This window comes from Temnothorax longispinosus, unplaced genomic scaffold (genome assembly GCF_030848805.1).
Source record: "Temnothorax longispinosus isolate EJ_2023e unplaced genomic scaffold, Tlon_JGU_v1 HiC_scaffold_58, whole genome shotgun sequence".
Taxonomy (NCBI): domain Eukaryota; kingdom Metazoa; phylum Arthropoda; class Insecta; order Hymenoptera; family Formicidae; genus Temnothorax; species Temnothorax longispinosus.
In genome coordinates, this window is record NW_027270429.1 from 65,930 (window position 1) to 81,610 (window position 15,681).

Consider the following 15,681-nt stretch of genomic DNA (forward strand, 5'->3'; position numbering starts at 1 on the left):
TCGGTAGAGATAGAGAAATTGGAAGTCGCGTAATGAAAAAGGCTGGAAATCTCGACGATGTCAGAGGTTTCTTGGTCACACGTGTTTGGGGTATTATATCAGGAAAGGCGCGTCGGGCACAACGAACATGATACATCATTGCCACGACAGTTTCATTTGTCTGACAAAGAACGGAGCCGTTTCAATTAAGCCAAGTGTCGTCGGACTTGAGAATCGCAATCATGTATTCTTTCAAAAAAAATGTGATTTATGATGTAACAGAAACAGGTGAAAATAAGCACGCGATCTACACAAAAAGGCCGGGATTAGCCTCGTGCAAGCTTGTTACACATCGTCAATTTTATTAATTTGTAAGTGTGACTCTTTCAGTCGTGACCTTTCCAACGTGCAATTAGTTGCATAAGGTACTAGTTATATAAATTAGAGCAAATGTTACGGAAAAGTTATTCAACAAAAGCGCGTATCGGTCTTTACCGTTATTATAAAGTAAAGATAATAAAGTAAACAATTAAATGAAACATCGTTAACAACACACGGCGAAAGTTAAATATGCGGAAAACCATGTATGTTCCTAGCGTATCGATCCGCTTTTTAATCACACGAATGGCTTAAATAACGGGAAGATGATAATCGATAATTTACAGTTCTTTTACTTGACAGAGCATGCGTAAAAAACAAACGTTTTTAGCCTATAATAGTGTCTAAAATATTATATCTCGCAGGATTTTCAGAATCACAGTGGATATTCATGTGTCGATAAATATACTATACCCTTTCATACGTAATAGCAGGTCAATCGATGCGATATATGTATACAAAAGTATAGCGAGTAGATCAACTAGCTCTCGCTCTTATATACATATATGGTCTATGCACACGTATTCAATACGACGATAGAGCGTTATTACATAATATAATAATATTTACACCGATCTCTCGCACGCGATAATGTCTGCAGTATTAACCCTCCCTCTATAATAATGTCATAATGTGAGATGTGCAAATATCAGAATATATAGGTACATATTATACATATTATTTAAATGGTATATTGCTGCAGTAACATAGTCGATGTTCGGAATATCAAAATAATAATATAATTAATGTGATATAAGTATGGTTAATTGGTGGTATTGGTTAATTAAATTACACCGACCAATTACACTAACTTAAATAAATTTTTTAATATATGTTTTAACAAATAAATTTTTGTATAATACTAAAATTACATCCATATTATTTACATACACGCACACACACATACAGTTAAATTCGTAGTGTCAAATTATATTCAATTATATTCGTTTTTAACCATTCCTATAGGTCGCCACTGCTCCTACTCAATATGTCGTTAATTTAACTAAATCAATAAAGTTAAAATAATACTGTTTTGTGTTAAAATAATAAATTTTGACATACATAGTAGTTAACAGTAACAAAATGTTATTAATTCAACGTATTGATTTAAATTTTATTCTTTAATATTTAACAATGTACCACGTGTTATAAAAGGCACGCTCGCGAACTAGCAAGAGCGATTTTGCGAGGAATAATTTGTCCTCAAAATTAGTGGAATCTACGATCGGCGCGAATAAAATGTCGATAACACAATGTCGAACGATTAATGAAACTAATGGACAGTTAAATATCTGTTGTGCAAGCGTATAACGAAGGCGTGCCTCCAACGTCTCTCACGCGTTCATAATACATTGCGACCATCGCGACCTTGCAACGTGTCAGCGCCTCCGCCCTGATATTTTGCGCGAGATAACGTGATAGTCCAGCTGCTTTACGACGAGAGAATGGAGACTTGCCACCGAATTGCTTCATTTGCATAGTAAATAGCACCTCGGCGCGTCGGCGAGGAAAAGTGGCAGTCTATCCATCCCTATAATTGCACGATTTATAGACAGCGGGTCGATCATCCGTCGCGACGGCGCGTAAGTCTATATCTTGATGTATACGCGAAGCCTACAATACGGTTTGTAAAGTAAGCCGTCGATGCGTCACAGGAATAGATCAATCGCGATTTAATAATTGCAAATCGCTCGTCTACGACTACTCTGAAAATCGCGCTTTTGTAGTTACAGTGCGTTTACTTGCTTCCAAAACACATTTTAATTATCACAACTGTATTATTATTAATTTTGATTTACTATTTGATTGATTTATTATAACGCGCGATTAACATTAATTATTATTAATTTATTTTATTCAAATAAATTCATATTAGTTCCAAAATCCACCAATCGACTTACAGCAATCCCTTTTAAATACGAGTAATTACACCGCTATTGTACGTTCGGGTTTTAATTTTAATCTAAAGAGTTAACTTCGATGTAGTATATTAATTCGTGTAAGCTTATAGATTTTATACAACAAAAACATTTTATACATAGATGTCCAAATGCTGTGGTATCTATATCGCACGTAATCAAAAAGTCTCAAATTGCCATCCGTGACTGTGGTCAATAAAGATCCTGCGGTAATGCAGGAATATTAGCTCCTAGAAAGCGGCGATTTTCAAAGTAACCGGGACAACCCCCTGTGTGATGACCGAAAGGGTAGGGCCGGAGATAGGAAGGGTGCGGCAGCCAATGATAGGTATTGTCCCATTTAGCTTAACTCACGTTTATTCAAGTTAAATGCGACCTAACCTGCGGTTTCTTTATTACACGATAACGAAAGATTAGCATCAGAAGAATAAGGCAACCGCAAAAGATACACAGCAGATTTATATACTAACAATCTTAACAGAGCAGTCAGATAAATATTACTTATCAACGGAAAATAAATTTAATCAAAAAACTGTTTAAAATTTAATAATATTTGTCACATGTATACAAACACTTGGAAGAGAAAAAATAAAAAAATAAAATTCTGTCGAAATCACGTCAACAGTTTTGCGACCACAAGTTGATTCGTCATCGAGTTCAGAACATTATCAACAAAACGTCTAAAAATAGCCATAAATTTGGTTGTAAAAAGTCACAATATCCAGCGTTGTTACCATCGATATGTTTAAAGTCCACGCGATACGTCGGATTTAAATCGGGATTTACTACTGCGCGTAAATTAATTTTATACCAGCGACTTTTTAACGTGTAGTTAATGCGAATGAAAAATAATCTGAATGTTTTCTCTTTTTTTTTTCTTCTCATATAACAACGATAATATCGATAATAAAAATAAAGTAGATTAGGTTCTTTGCAGTACAAAGAGACATATGTAAAGCATATCCATTCCACCATTTCGATATATGCTTGTTTAAAGATAGCACGAAAGTTCTTTGAAGTTATTTAGTCATGTTGATATTGTATTTTGGTCATTTTAAATATATTAGATGCTAATAACAAATATTAAGCATAATGGATTTTAAGTAGACAATATTTTAAAAATAATTCGCTATTGTTTCGAATGTTAAAGGGATTCTCGCAGAGGCAAATTTCTGCAAGTGCTATTAATTTAGTCACGAATGAAGATTGAACATGAGATTTCACTGACATGATAATTTTTAATGTGCTTTTATCGCAATAAAAACTTCATCAATAATTTGCGAAATGCTAATGCTGCAATGCAATTAAGAATTATGTATCTTAATAAAAATCAGCTTGCATAAAATATTATACAATCTAATGTCTAATCAGATAATAATGTTTTATTTTTTTAAATTCAATTTTCTTAATGCAAAATGCATTATATATGTTATATTTATATTAATAATATTTTAATGAGCTCTGCTCGCACACATTTTTCGAAACAGAAAACATGAAACAAAGAGAAAAAAAAGTACAGACTTTAGCTTCATAAAATTTGTTAGCTCAAACAAAAGTGTTTATAGTGAATTACGCCTGTTCTGTATCTTAAGTACATCACGTGTTAATATTTGCGCGTATATTACGTGTGTGAAGACAGCATCTCAAGTGTTAGCATCTCACAAATAAACTGCAAATTCACTTGCATCCAGCATAGTTCTACAGTTCCTGATAATTTTTAACAATAGTTCTGATGAATTTACTATTAAAATCGCATTTTTAAGAAATGAGATGCTAACTTCCAAAAACACCTGACAGCATCTCATCGTATTTCGAATACATGATCACGGAGGAGTAAGATTCCATAGAGTTCTCCAGTCTAGACACATTCTGTCAATAGTTCTGACGATTAAACTCCGTAGAAAATAATTTATAATTGCAAAACCCATCTGATCCCATGTCTATGAAGCTGGCGTGGAAACTCACTAATTGTTTACAGTTCTAGAGTTTCTCTATGAGTTAAACAAATATTTCCGACCATTAAAGCAAAAGAATTGATTCAAAATTGACTAAGACGACAACTTTACGCTGCGTCTTAATTTGTCTTACAGCAGTTCCCTTACTATATCTCATCAGATTTTGATTTGCAGTTAAAAACGAGTTCTATAAAGAGTTCTGCAGTTTAAAACCAAAAACATCGATTAAAATAACGTAAAAAACTAACGAATATAGTGTAACAAATATATCAAACTGAACGATTTTTCAGAGTTCTGGCTTTTCCAACATAGTTCTGTATAATTATGAATACATTTATGCATTTTTTAAAGAGTTCTAGACACTATCAACGTTGTGTTTTCAAAAAAATTAATACTGCCCGGAAAACGCATTTTAATGCAAATAAAGGTGAGATGCTGGACGATATTCGAGAGTTCTACTGATCGTAAAATATTTTTCGCGCAGTTCTAAATGTATTTAACAATTTCCTAAAGAGTTCTGGGCACCACCAGCGTTGTGTTATTTTTCAAATAATTAATACTGCCTGGAAAACTCATTTTAAGACAGATAAGGGTGAGATGCTAGTCGATATTCGATAGTTCTGGTCTTCGTAAAATATTTTCATGCAGTTCTAAACGTATTTAACAAATTCCTGAAGAGTTCTGAGCATTACTATCGAGCCAGAACCATCGAATATCGACTAGCATCTCACCTTTATTTGTCTTTAATGCATTTTCCGAGCAGTATTAATTATTTAAAAAATACACAACGCTGGTAATGCTCAGAACTCTTCAGGAATTTGTTAAATACGTTTAGAACTGCATGAAAAATATTTTACGATGACCAGAACTATCGAATATCGACTAGCATCTCACCCTTATCTGTCTTAAAATGCGTTTTCCAGGCAGTATTAATTATTTAAAAATAACACAACGCTGGTAGTGGCCAGAACTCTTCGAGAAATTTGTTAAATACATTTAGAACTGCATGAAAAATATTTTACGATGACCTAGAACTATCGAATATCGACTAGCATCTCACCTTTATCTGCTTTTAAAATGCATTTTCCGAGCAGTATTAATTATTTAAAAAATAACACAACGCTGGTAATGCTCAGAACTCTTCCGGAATTTGTTAAATACGTTTAGAACTGCATGAAAAATATTTTACGATGACCAGAACTATCGAATATCGACTAGCATCTCACTCTTATCTGTCTTAAAATGCATTTTCCAGGCAGTATTAATTATTTAAAAAATAACACAACGCTGGTAATGCTCAGAACTCTTCGAGAAATTGTTAAATACGTTTAGAACTGCATGAAAAATATTTTACGATGACCAGAACCATCAAATATCGACTAGCATCTCACCCTTATCTGTCTTAAAATGCGTTTTCCAGGCAGTATTAATTATTTAAAAAAATAACACAACGCTGGTAGTGGCCAGAACTCTTCGAGAAATTGTTAAATACGTTTAGAACTGCATGAAAAATATTTACGATGACTAGAACTATCGAATATCGACTAGCATCTCACCCTTTTATCTGTCTTAAAATGCGTTTTCCAGGCAGTATTAATTATTTAAAAATAACACAACGCTGGTAGTGGCCAGAAACTCTTTGAGAAATTGTTAAATACGTTTAGAACTGCATGAAAAATATTTTACGATGACCAGAACTCTATCGAATATCGACTAGCATCTCACCCTTATCTGTCTTAAAATGCAAATCAAAATCTGATGAGATTCCAGGAACTATGTAAGACAAATTAAGACGCAGCGTAAAGTTGTCGTCTTAGTCAACTTTGAATCAATTCTTTTGCTTTAATGGTCGGAATTATTTGTTTAACTCATAGAGAAACTCTAGAACTGTAAACAATTAGTGAGTTTCCACGCCAGCTTCATAGACATGAGATCAGATGGGTTTTGTAATTATAAATTATTTTCTACGGAGTTTAATCGTCAGAAACTATTGACAGAATGTGTCTAGACTGGAGAACTCTATGGAATCTTACTCCTCCGTGATCATGTATTCGAAATACGATGAGATGCTGTCAGGTGTTTTTGGAAGTTAGCATCTCATTTCTTAAAAATGCGATTTTAATAGTAAATTCATCAGAACTATTGTTAAAAATTATCAGGAACTGTAGAACTATGCTGGATGCAAGTGAATTTGCAGTTTATTTTGTGAGATGCTAACACTTGAGATGCTGTCTTCACACACGTGCGTATATTTGATTTCCGCGTGAATGTCCGCGAAGATCAAATACGACACTCGGGGAAGATTGAGCGTAATTAGAAACCGTAACAGCAAATAATATCTCTGACTACGCACTTTTTATGCTTACATTCTAAATATGTATTTCATTGAAGCGCGGTGATTTAACCTTAAGATTAGATGCATAATACAGTGGCTATCCATTTTGGTGCTCGAAATGACAATGCGCATTTTCTCTCTCAATGTAGATTATTCGTGTGATATTTACGAGGATTCGGTGGAGGGAGAGAGAGAGAGAGAGAGAGAGAGAGAGAGAGAGAGAGAGAGAGGTGTGCCACCTAGTCTGATAAGATAAATCGTCGATGGGATGATAAAAGTTCCCTGCAGCATTAACAGAATAGAAAATTATATCTCACGGAATGATCTTACGATTTCTTTTTGTACGGCGATTAGAAATTGCAATTAAAAAAGATCTTTAAAAAAAAAATAAATAAGTGGAATAAAAATGGAGTGAAAGAATAACGCGTTCCAGATTATATGCATTTGTTTGATATCGCTTTGAATGTAAAGTCGGTCGCGAAAGGATTTGACAGATGTTTCTATGATTTTAAGAATACTACTCGACAGGTGGTCGATTAACAAACGAGAGCTACGTGACAAAATTACGCTACTATTCGTTAGTAAACACTGGCACACCTGTTTCTCTCAATCGTCAAATTCCAGAAAAATAAGCTGCATATTTCTGTCGAATCAATTATTGAGCGAGACTAGATAATTAAATTGCGATTCGAATATCGAGAAGCCGCATCCTACTTTCAACAGGAAAATCGTAAAATATTGTACACGTGGGGTTCTATTTGACCGATATCTTATCGCGATTAGACGATGTGATACGATGTCTTTTCCTCCCAAGGCACAAGATGTCTTAGAGAAAACGTGAATACTACTTCAGTAGTCACATTTTTGAACATAGAAAAAAAATACAATTAATTAAAGAAAATGCTATTTTCAATCGGGTTAGATCTTGGTAACCTAATAATAATATTTATTTGTGAATTTTGTATACTTTTTTCAACTCAATAAACTGCGCGTTGATTATTTGTTGGTCGTCAAACACAACTTTTTGTTGGAGTAGTAACTTTACCTACTTAAATCGATAATCGATTTAACTTTTGATGCTAATAAGTATCTTTATTAAAATCACTGTAAAGAATTTACAGTAAAAATTTTTGCGAAAATGGCATCTTCTCTAATTAATTGCGTAAGATTCGTATTGGTTCTGTTTCATTTATTATAGAAAAAAAATCAAATAATTATATTATCTAAACATCTAAACTAAAATCTTTTTTCACATTACCGCCTGCATAAATTCCAATAAAAATTTTGTAAAAGTCCATTAAAGATTGAATAAAAAGATAGAATTTTCTAATTATGCTGTTTTATATAAAAATCTTTTTTTCTTCTCCATTTCTTTCGCGGAAAGGAAATTGCATTGGCTAAAAGATTCTTAGACCAGGACAGCGGAATTAATTATACAAGGCACCTAGTGTGTGTATAGTTAATATATTAATATTTTAATAATAAAATTTTCGTTATTTTTGCACACAAATCGCTCCGCTGACTGTCGAAAAGTAACGGATCCAGTCGCTATAACGCATACAGTAGTGGCTAACTGCAAATGTTGCACAATCGGGTATCGGTATTCGTCACTGGTTATCGCGAGAGCCCGGTCGGCCGCTCCGCTAATTGATTCCATGAGACTAATGATGCCAGTCACGTTTATCTACGAACGGAATGCGTCGTCCAAGTGCGCGTGCACCGAAAGCGTACGAGAGCTCGCGATTATAGCGTCTGGTAAGAGATACTTTCACTGCCAAACGCGATTAAATGAAAATATCGATAAATAAGAGACGTATTTAAAAAATTTGTAATAAATAATGAGCTAAATAACTAGATAATGCAATAATATTATTAATTATAACAAAAAGATTAATAAATTAGTTACAAACTACTAAGTATATATTATAGAAATATTTTATTAATTCATTCTTTATGATTTTAATTATTTACTTTGTGAAAGTGGACGCTGCGCTTATATGGAAGAGAAATTAGTAACAAAATTAATAATTTTAACAACCAGTAAAAAGTTTGTCATTGTTGTGCTATACTCTATCGATGTCTTAATAATATTCACGGTGCCGTTGATAGTATAGATTCTATCTCGACTTTCATTATCGTAGATGAAATGTTTATCGATGCGTACCACGTACCACGCGAATTTAATGAATCCCGACGTGAGATCGATATCTTCATTGTGCTAGGCGACGCACGTCAAGATTTCTCGCGAAAGAACGAGACGGGTATAAAGCTTCTTTTTTTTTCCAGAAAAGGCGATAAAGTTAATTTCCTTCATACGATTATCGTATGTCTCGACACGTGTAACTTTATTTAATATTTTTAAAACAGGTGTGATATACATTCCGGGTATCATGCACATATATATATAGAGATACCGTTCGATATCCTCACAGTATGTTTGATCTAAAGTTTGATAAGGTTTGATATCTCGCTTGATTATAAAATTTTTTAAATTGAGTAAAGATCTAAGTTTCTTCAACGTTCTCGCTTTAAGAAAAAAAAAGAAAGACAAATTCCAAATTAATTGAACAATTTGTGAAACCTATTCAATCTGAGACGCTCCATAATCGACGGTTACATAAAGAACGCAACACGCAAGATCATCGAGTCGAGTTAAAGGTTCGCGACATTGAAAATTGGTAGAACGAGGCAGCTCGCTGCCATCGACGAGAACTCCGCGAGCTATGATGCCATATGCCATGGACATTCACTCGGTTGTTACTTGTTACGTTATTCGTTCTATAGATAACGGCAAGCAAGCGTGGTTACATACGCATCCTGTCTCTCTGTGTAACCGCACTTTACGACTACGTAGCTTACAAAATGGCTTACAAAATGGATAATCATAATGCGGCAAAAGCTATAATTATTAAAAGCAAGTATTTAAAAGACGACCACGAGACGTGAAGCCACGTCTCGTGGTTTCGTATTAAAAGTATGAAAAAAAAAATCGATACCTCAATTTGTTTGACCGTGGACAATGTTTTACGAAAGAGGAATACGTCTCGTTCCAAACCATTTCCGTTTCGTGACATATCAGTAGGAATTTCTAAGGAACGTCCTTGAAGATAAAGCGGAGTATCTCTACAAAGTTTTTTTACGTTTGACAGAATGCGTCTCGCGCATTCGAGAATATCTCGCGATTTATCTAACGGCTGTAATACGTACGAAGATACTATCGGGCTCTGTGCTGAGCAATAAAATAAGCGGGGTAAAGGTACATAAGAAGGAAAAGCACGTTTCTTACGTACACAACGACGCGCTCTTTCTTCGTTTCAAACTCAAGACAGGCCGATGAATATATATCAGGTTAACAAGAAGCAATTAAACAATTGTTAAATTACCCACGTTGTTCTCACGTGAAAAATATATTCAAGGAAGTTGGCGGTGCTTGGTAGTTGTGAATGAAAAATACATCGCGAGTTAAGTCCTCTAGAAGAGACTTTTGTCTGTTTCGCCGACCTTTTAATGATGGTCAAGGCCGATGGTAGACATGAGAAAGTGATTGAACTACGTCACAGCCAACGACTGCCTGCTTTCGTCGTTCCTTTTACTCGAGTGTGAAAGTACGTACAGCGCAGACGTTAAAACTTTCATATATCGCTAAACGAAAAAAAAAGCATTAACACAATGCGATTGCTATCAATACAGACAAATTATATAGCCACGAAAATTTTTCCAATTAATATTAAAATACAACGTAACACTTGCGTGTGAAGTTGATCGTCAAGATTACTGGATCGAGATGTTATGAAATTGAATAGCTTATCACAATTGAGTATACTTTACGATAAAAATTTATCACCTATATTACATACTTTAAAAAGGGTAAAAAAATCGTACCCTTTTACGTTTAGCAATCTCTGAGAGCACGCCGAACATTCTAGCATCTTACAAGATACGAGAGGATGCTCGACGAATTCGTAAATCAACTTCCGTGACAGATATAAATCAGATAAATCGCCATTTCGTTCCTCGAAAATGTAAACAGCGTGACGCGTTTTATGCTCGTTACGCTGCAAATCGCAATCGCGGCCTTCATATTTCTGATAACTATACGAGACGTAACATTCTCGTTTCTCGCGTACAAATCTCCGCAATATCGGCTGATCTCGACGTATCGATCATTCGAGCACCGTGGTAAAACAATTTACGAGGCCGGGCCATTCTTGAAGACGTCAAAACTAATAAACAATCCTAATAAACAATCAAAATATCGCCTCATATAGCTCTTAGAATCGCAAGTTTAAAAAAATGAATAATTCATTTCCACATAACTAGCGCGAAAAATAAGAGTCCAAAGGGAAATAAAGAAAGATCGATGATAACTAATTGTAAGATAAATACAAGATACTCGACGTTTAATTGTCGCTTAAAAAAACGACGGTAGGAACAACGATGAATTATCAAACTTCACCACGTGCACGCGCGTTAACGACCTCACGTTATAGTAATTAACGTTTAAGTATGTAAGATAATTCTATAATTATCTAGCTCTATAGCGATATTACTTGACGAGAAAGAGAGAGAACACTTGTCAGGTAATGCGTGATGGCGCGTCGGCAAAACGTATCGTCACGATTTCGTCGCGGGGAATCTTGTTGCCTGTTGACAGGCCGTGCGAAAACGACAGCGGGATATATACGCTTCGCGAATTACATCCCCTAGAGCGCACGAATAATGGAAATGCATCCATTATTCAGAAAACGCCAGGGGTGAAGGGAATCGATGTGTGTGACCTAATGCTGTCCGTGCGATCGTTAGGCGCGATAAGGCGGACGATAGCGTATACTTCTTCAACTACGCGGAGTAACAATCGGAGCGATTGTGGTTATTTAACTCAGGTCTTATTCATTAAAATAAGGCGATAATAAGGCGACGTATTTATACCGAGCGATACGCGACGCGATGAACGCTATATCAGCTCGCGAAGTGTCGCGTTGGAAAAAAAAATTACGTAAAAAAGTAATATTCATTTCGTAAATTCAGCTCGTTGTGCGTGAAATCATAAATACAGATTCACGAATAGTTATCGTTATATTGTCCCTACGTAGTGAATTCGGTTTTAACATAAATTTTTTTTATTAAGCGGTCTGATCATGGCACACTTTCTTTGTAAACTTTTTGAATTTTTGCAATATCTTCAAAATTGAAGAAAATATAGTACACGAAACCTTATACAAGAAATGACGTCATACCTTTTTGAAGTTGCCGTCATCAAAGAAACTTTAGCAAGCTATAACTTTCTCAAATTTAGGTTTTTTTTTTAATTCAAAAAGTACTAAAAATCGGCTTAGATTCTCTACATTAATTATGGATACCGCTTAATAAAAAAAAATGTTAAAACCGAATTGCGTTAACTCTAACACAATGTACTGTAAACCTCGATGCGACATGTCAAAAGAAAGTGTGCGAATAGAAAAAAGATGTAGAGTGATCTACAGATTCCAAGGCTACGAAGAGATTACGTGTTAAACAGATCGACGACTGTTTGCCCCGCGTGCGCCAGTCGTCGCGATCTTTATTCCCCGAGTCACTTATCGCTATTTGCACCGCGATTATTCACCTGGCAACAACAAAGGGGCGTCTTGTCATTGCCGGCGAAAATCGCGCGCGCGCTCGAGGATTCGCTCGCGACGAAGGCGGCCAGAGATTGCACGACGACGGATCTGCATAAGCACGAGACGTATATCCTCTGTTCAGCGAGAACGCACGTGACGCCGACGAGTCCCGAGGTCGTGCGACGTCTTTGCCTCGCCGGAGAGAAAGGATCTCCATTTGCGCGAAACGGACCGAGGACGCTTTCGGAATACCCTCTAGACACTGGCCGAAAATCATTCCGAGAGCGCCGCGGCCGTCGCCTTTCACGTCGCAGCATTCTACGGGAAAAATATTCCGAAATGTCAAACCGGTACTTATCAGAAGTTTATATTTATACATGGAAATCTACATTCACGTCTGACGCTTATGTTGCCCCTTTTTGTCTTTTTAATTTATTAATTTAATTTAATTTTAATTAATTTATCAAAGGTCTTGAGCATCAAATTAAAATCTCGAGCAAGACGCGACTGCCGCACGAGCAATTTACATAATATTTTTAGAAGAGGAGACTTGCATATACGCAAAATGTCTCAATTTATTTCAACGACATATGTCGACGAGGATTGTTAAAGATTGAATAAAAGATCCGTGACGTTAAGTGCTCGTTATTTCGGGAATACGAGCGGTGTCACTAATACCCGCGAATCTGCCGTGTCCGCGATTTATCAATCTGTTTTCGCTAAAGAGTGTCGGCGTGACGCTCGCTTTTGAGGCACCAATCAATGGAGATCTTAGCATTGGCCCGAGCATTAACTAGCTAGCGGACGAGCGCAACGAGGAGGCCGCGATGCGTCAACTTACGTCATTCGCGAGGAAGCGAGAGAGTCGGCTCGCGACGCGAAGAGGCGCGACGCGGCTTTTCCCCGAAGAAGTTTAACTCTTTCGCGACCGTGTGCCGTTCCTCACGAGGAAGTGTCGCAATTACTCGAGGGAGTAAGTAAAATTGGGAAACGGATCTGCAATATTCAATTAGGCCTACGAGGTAGCAATTACAAAGTGTACAATTTTTTACAATTATTCGACGAACAACGTCGAGTTATAATTATACGCAAAACGTTATCGTCGCTGTAGTAGAGCGCGTAAATATTACGAATACACAATCAGGAGGGAGAATGTAAAGGATAGCCGAGCAGTGCCGCGGTAATTATCGCCGAGAGAAGAATTGAAAAGGAAAAGAGAGGAAGATATACTTTCTTTTCTTTTTACAAATCGCACGCGTGCCGTAAAAGTATCATTTCTCGGAATATCGCCTTCATTTCATTATGCGAAAAGCACAATTCCAATCGCGATCTTGTATGAAATTTACATCTCGCGAATTAGAGGAAGTTAATTAATATGAAAGTTACGGAGGTAACGACGAGGCACGACGACGATGTCTAGAGACCTATTATATGCAATAGTACATTTTTCCTCGTTATTATATAACATTACCCCTGATTGAGGTAACATATTCTTATGCTCATTTTAATTTACAGAGCGTAGAGCACTACATAGAAAACATTAAATTTTTAAGACTTCTCTCTTTCTCTCTTTCTTTTTCTCTCGCTGAGCTGTTCAATTATAAATCAATTGTTACATAATTTGGCACATCGAGTCAAATTTCTGCTCCGAGTTTGTAAATTATGAAACGAGGTCAAATGAAACTTGAATCGCGGCATTTTCCGAAGCGACTTCTTTGCGCGCGGCGCTCTTTTCTTCCAATACCGATTCTTACGTCGAAATTTCGTTTCCCTTCCACGTCGCGTCGCGTGAAATCCCTCAACTCTCGCGCGAGAAGCGACCGGGGGAACGTGGCAAGAGCGCGCACACGTGCGTGCGGCGCGAATTTTGAGGTCAGCGCGTCTTACGTCACAGCGTGATTTTTCACGCGCGGTACGGAGCACGCGCCGCTCCCCCGAGACGCGATTCCCCTTTCCGCGATCGCGGCGTACCACTCTCTCTTTCTCTTTCTCTCTCGCTCCTCCGTAAATCTGTCTACAATTTTGAAATCCCGTGATTTCAAATTCGCAATTGTTGCGTCCTCATTCCCGAGGTACACGCTTATTTGACGCGAATTAGTTCAACTTCGCGCAAACATGAGATCAGTTGAAAAAGTTATTAAACAAAGTTCTTCATAAATAAATTGTCTACCTCGTTCGAAACGAGATATAACTTTTTAACAAACCGTCGCGTGTTTTATATTATACAGATCCTCCAGGATCTGAAAGTCGATCGTCCGGACGACGTTGACGGAACACATTGAAAATCTCGGCTCTCGATTAACGACGACGACGCATCTCTCGCGACGGATGCGGATCTCGCAGCGAAGCATCGGAGATCGCCGCCGCCGCCGCCGCCGCCGCACGGTTTCTCGGTACAAAAAACCTGTTGCTTCGGCGGCCACGCGAGCTGGCGCGTCTCTCGCGCGCCGTCGTCGTCGCCGGCGTGCAAAAAACGGAACTCGCGGCCAAGTTCGCGAGGGTCGCGAAACCGCGAGGTGGGCGGACGAACGCGCCTGCCCGTCGAAGGTGAATTGATGGTAGGAGCGGCTCTCTCTTTCTCTCTCTCTCTCTCTCTCTCTCTCTCGCGAATTCGCGAAAAGCGTCTCGACGTCGCACCTTTTACCCGCACGACTTAACGGGGCACGAGTGCGCGTGCACTCGCGAGCGCACTCGCGCCCCGTTAATACGACGCGACGACACCTGTTACCGTCGCGACGGACGGTCGACGGGAGTTCGAGGGGAAGCGCTCCTGATCGCGTCGAACACGACTCTCCTTTTTTTTTCCTCAGCTCCGGGAACGAATTCCTCTCGGTCAAAATCGTCGGCGGTCTCGCAGGCAGACGCGAGCACGCGCGCGCGCGCGTGGTCGCGTCGCGCGGACGCCGGCGATTCCGATATGTCTCTTTACATGCCACTCGACAGGTGTATTAATTAATCTCGAGCTTGCACTTACCGTGAATCGTTAACCCCGCTCGCAGCACGGACGTAGGCACTCGGCGAACACGGCGAGGACGACATAACACGCGCACCACGACGTACCGGCCATATTTTTACTGAGGAGAGCCGAGGAGAACCGAACCGACACTGCGAACTGCGACACTGCACTGCCGCCTGCGCTCGCTTCCGGCGAAGAGTGGTCATTGCGACGCCATCTCGTAGACGGCTAGGAACTATAGTTTCAACTTGAACCGCCGGAACCGCGCGCGTAAATTATCGTATCTCAATAATTAAGATGCCGTCGAGTACCGACTGTCGGTTCTTCTGGAGTATAGTATAAAATTTTTTTCGAAATATTAATGGGTTGAATTGGACTTCATGGAGCGGTTGGGAGGGAGGGATCCGCGCGCCATAATTTAATATTATTTATAAATTGAAGATTCTAATTCTAATAAGCATTATCTTATAGATGGTAGACATATAATACAGAACTTCGAAATTAGAGCTATTAATGAAAAATAAATTGGCATATGTTATCATCATTTTTGTTATATATC

At 37.9% G+C, this 15,681-nt stretch overlaps 1 protein-coding gene across 1 annotated transcript in view; it reads right to left on the bottom strand.

Moving 5' to 3' along the window:
• Atp8b (ATPase phospholipid transporting 8B) overlaps window positions 1-15,282 on the bottom strand; it is a 54,371-nt gene extending 39,089 nt beyond the window's left edge. The window contains exon 1 of the mRNA XM_071797352.1: window positions 15,141-15,282. The gene's annotated coding sequence lies outside the window, so the exon portion shown is untranslated. The remainder of the gene's footprint in view (window positions 1-15,140) is intronic.
• Window positions 15,283-15,681: the final 399 nt, after the last annotated feature.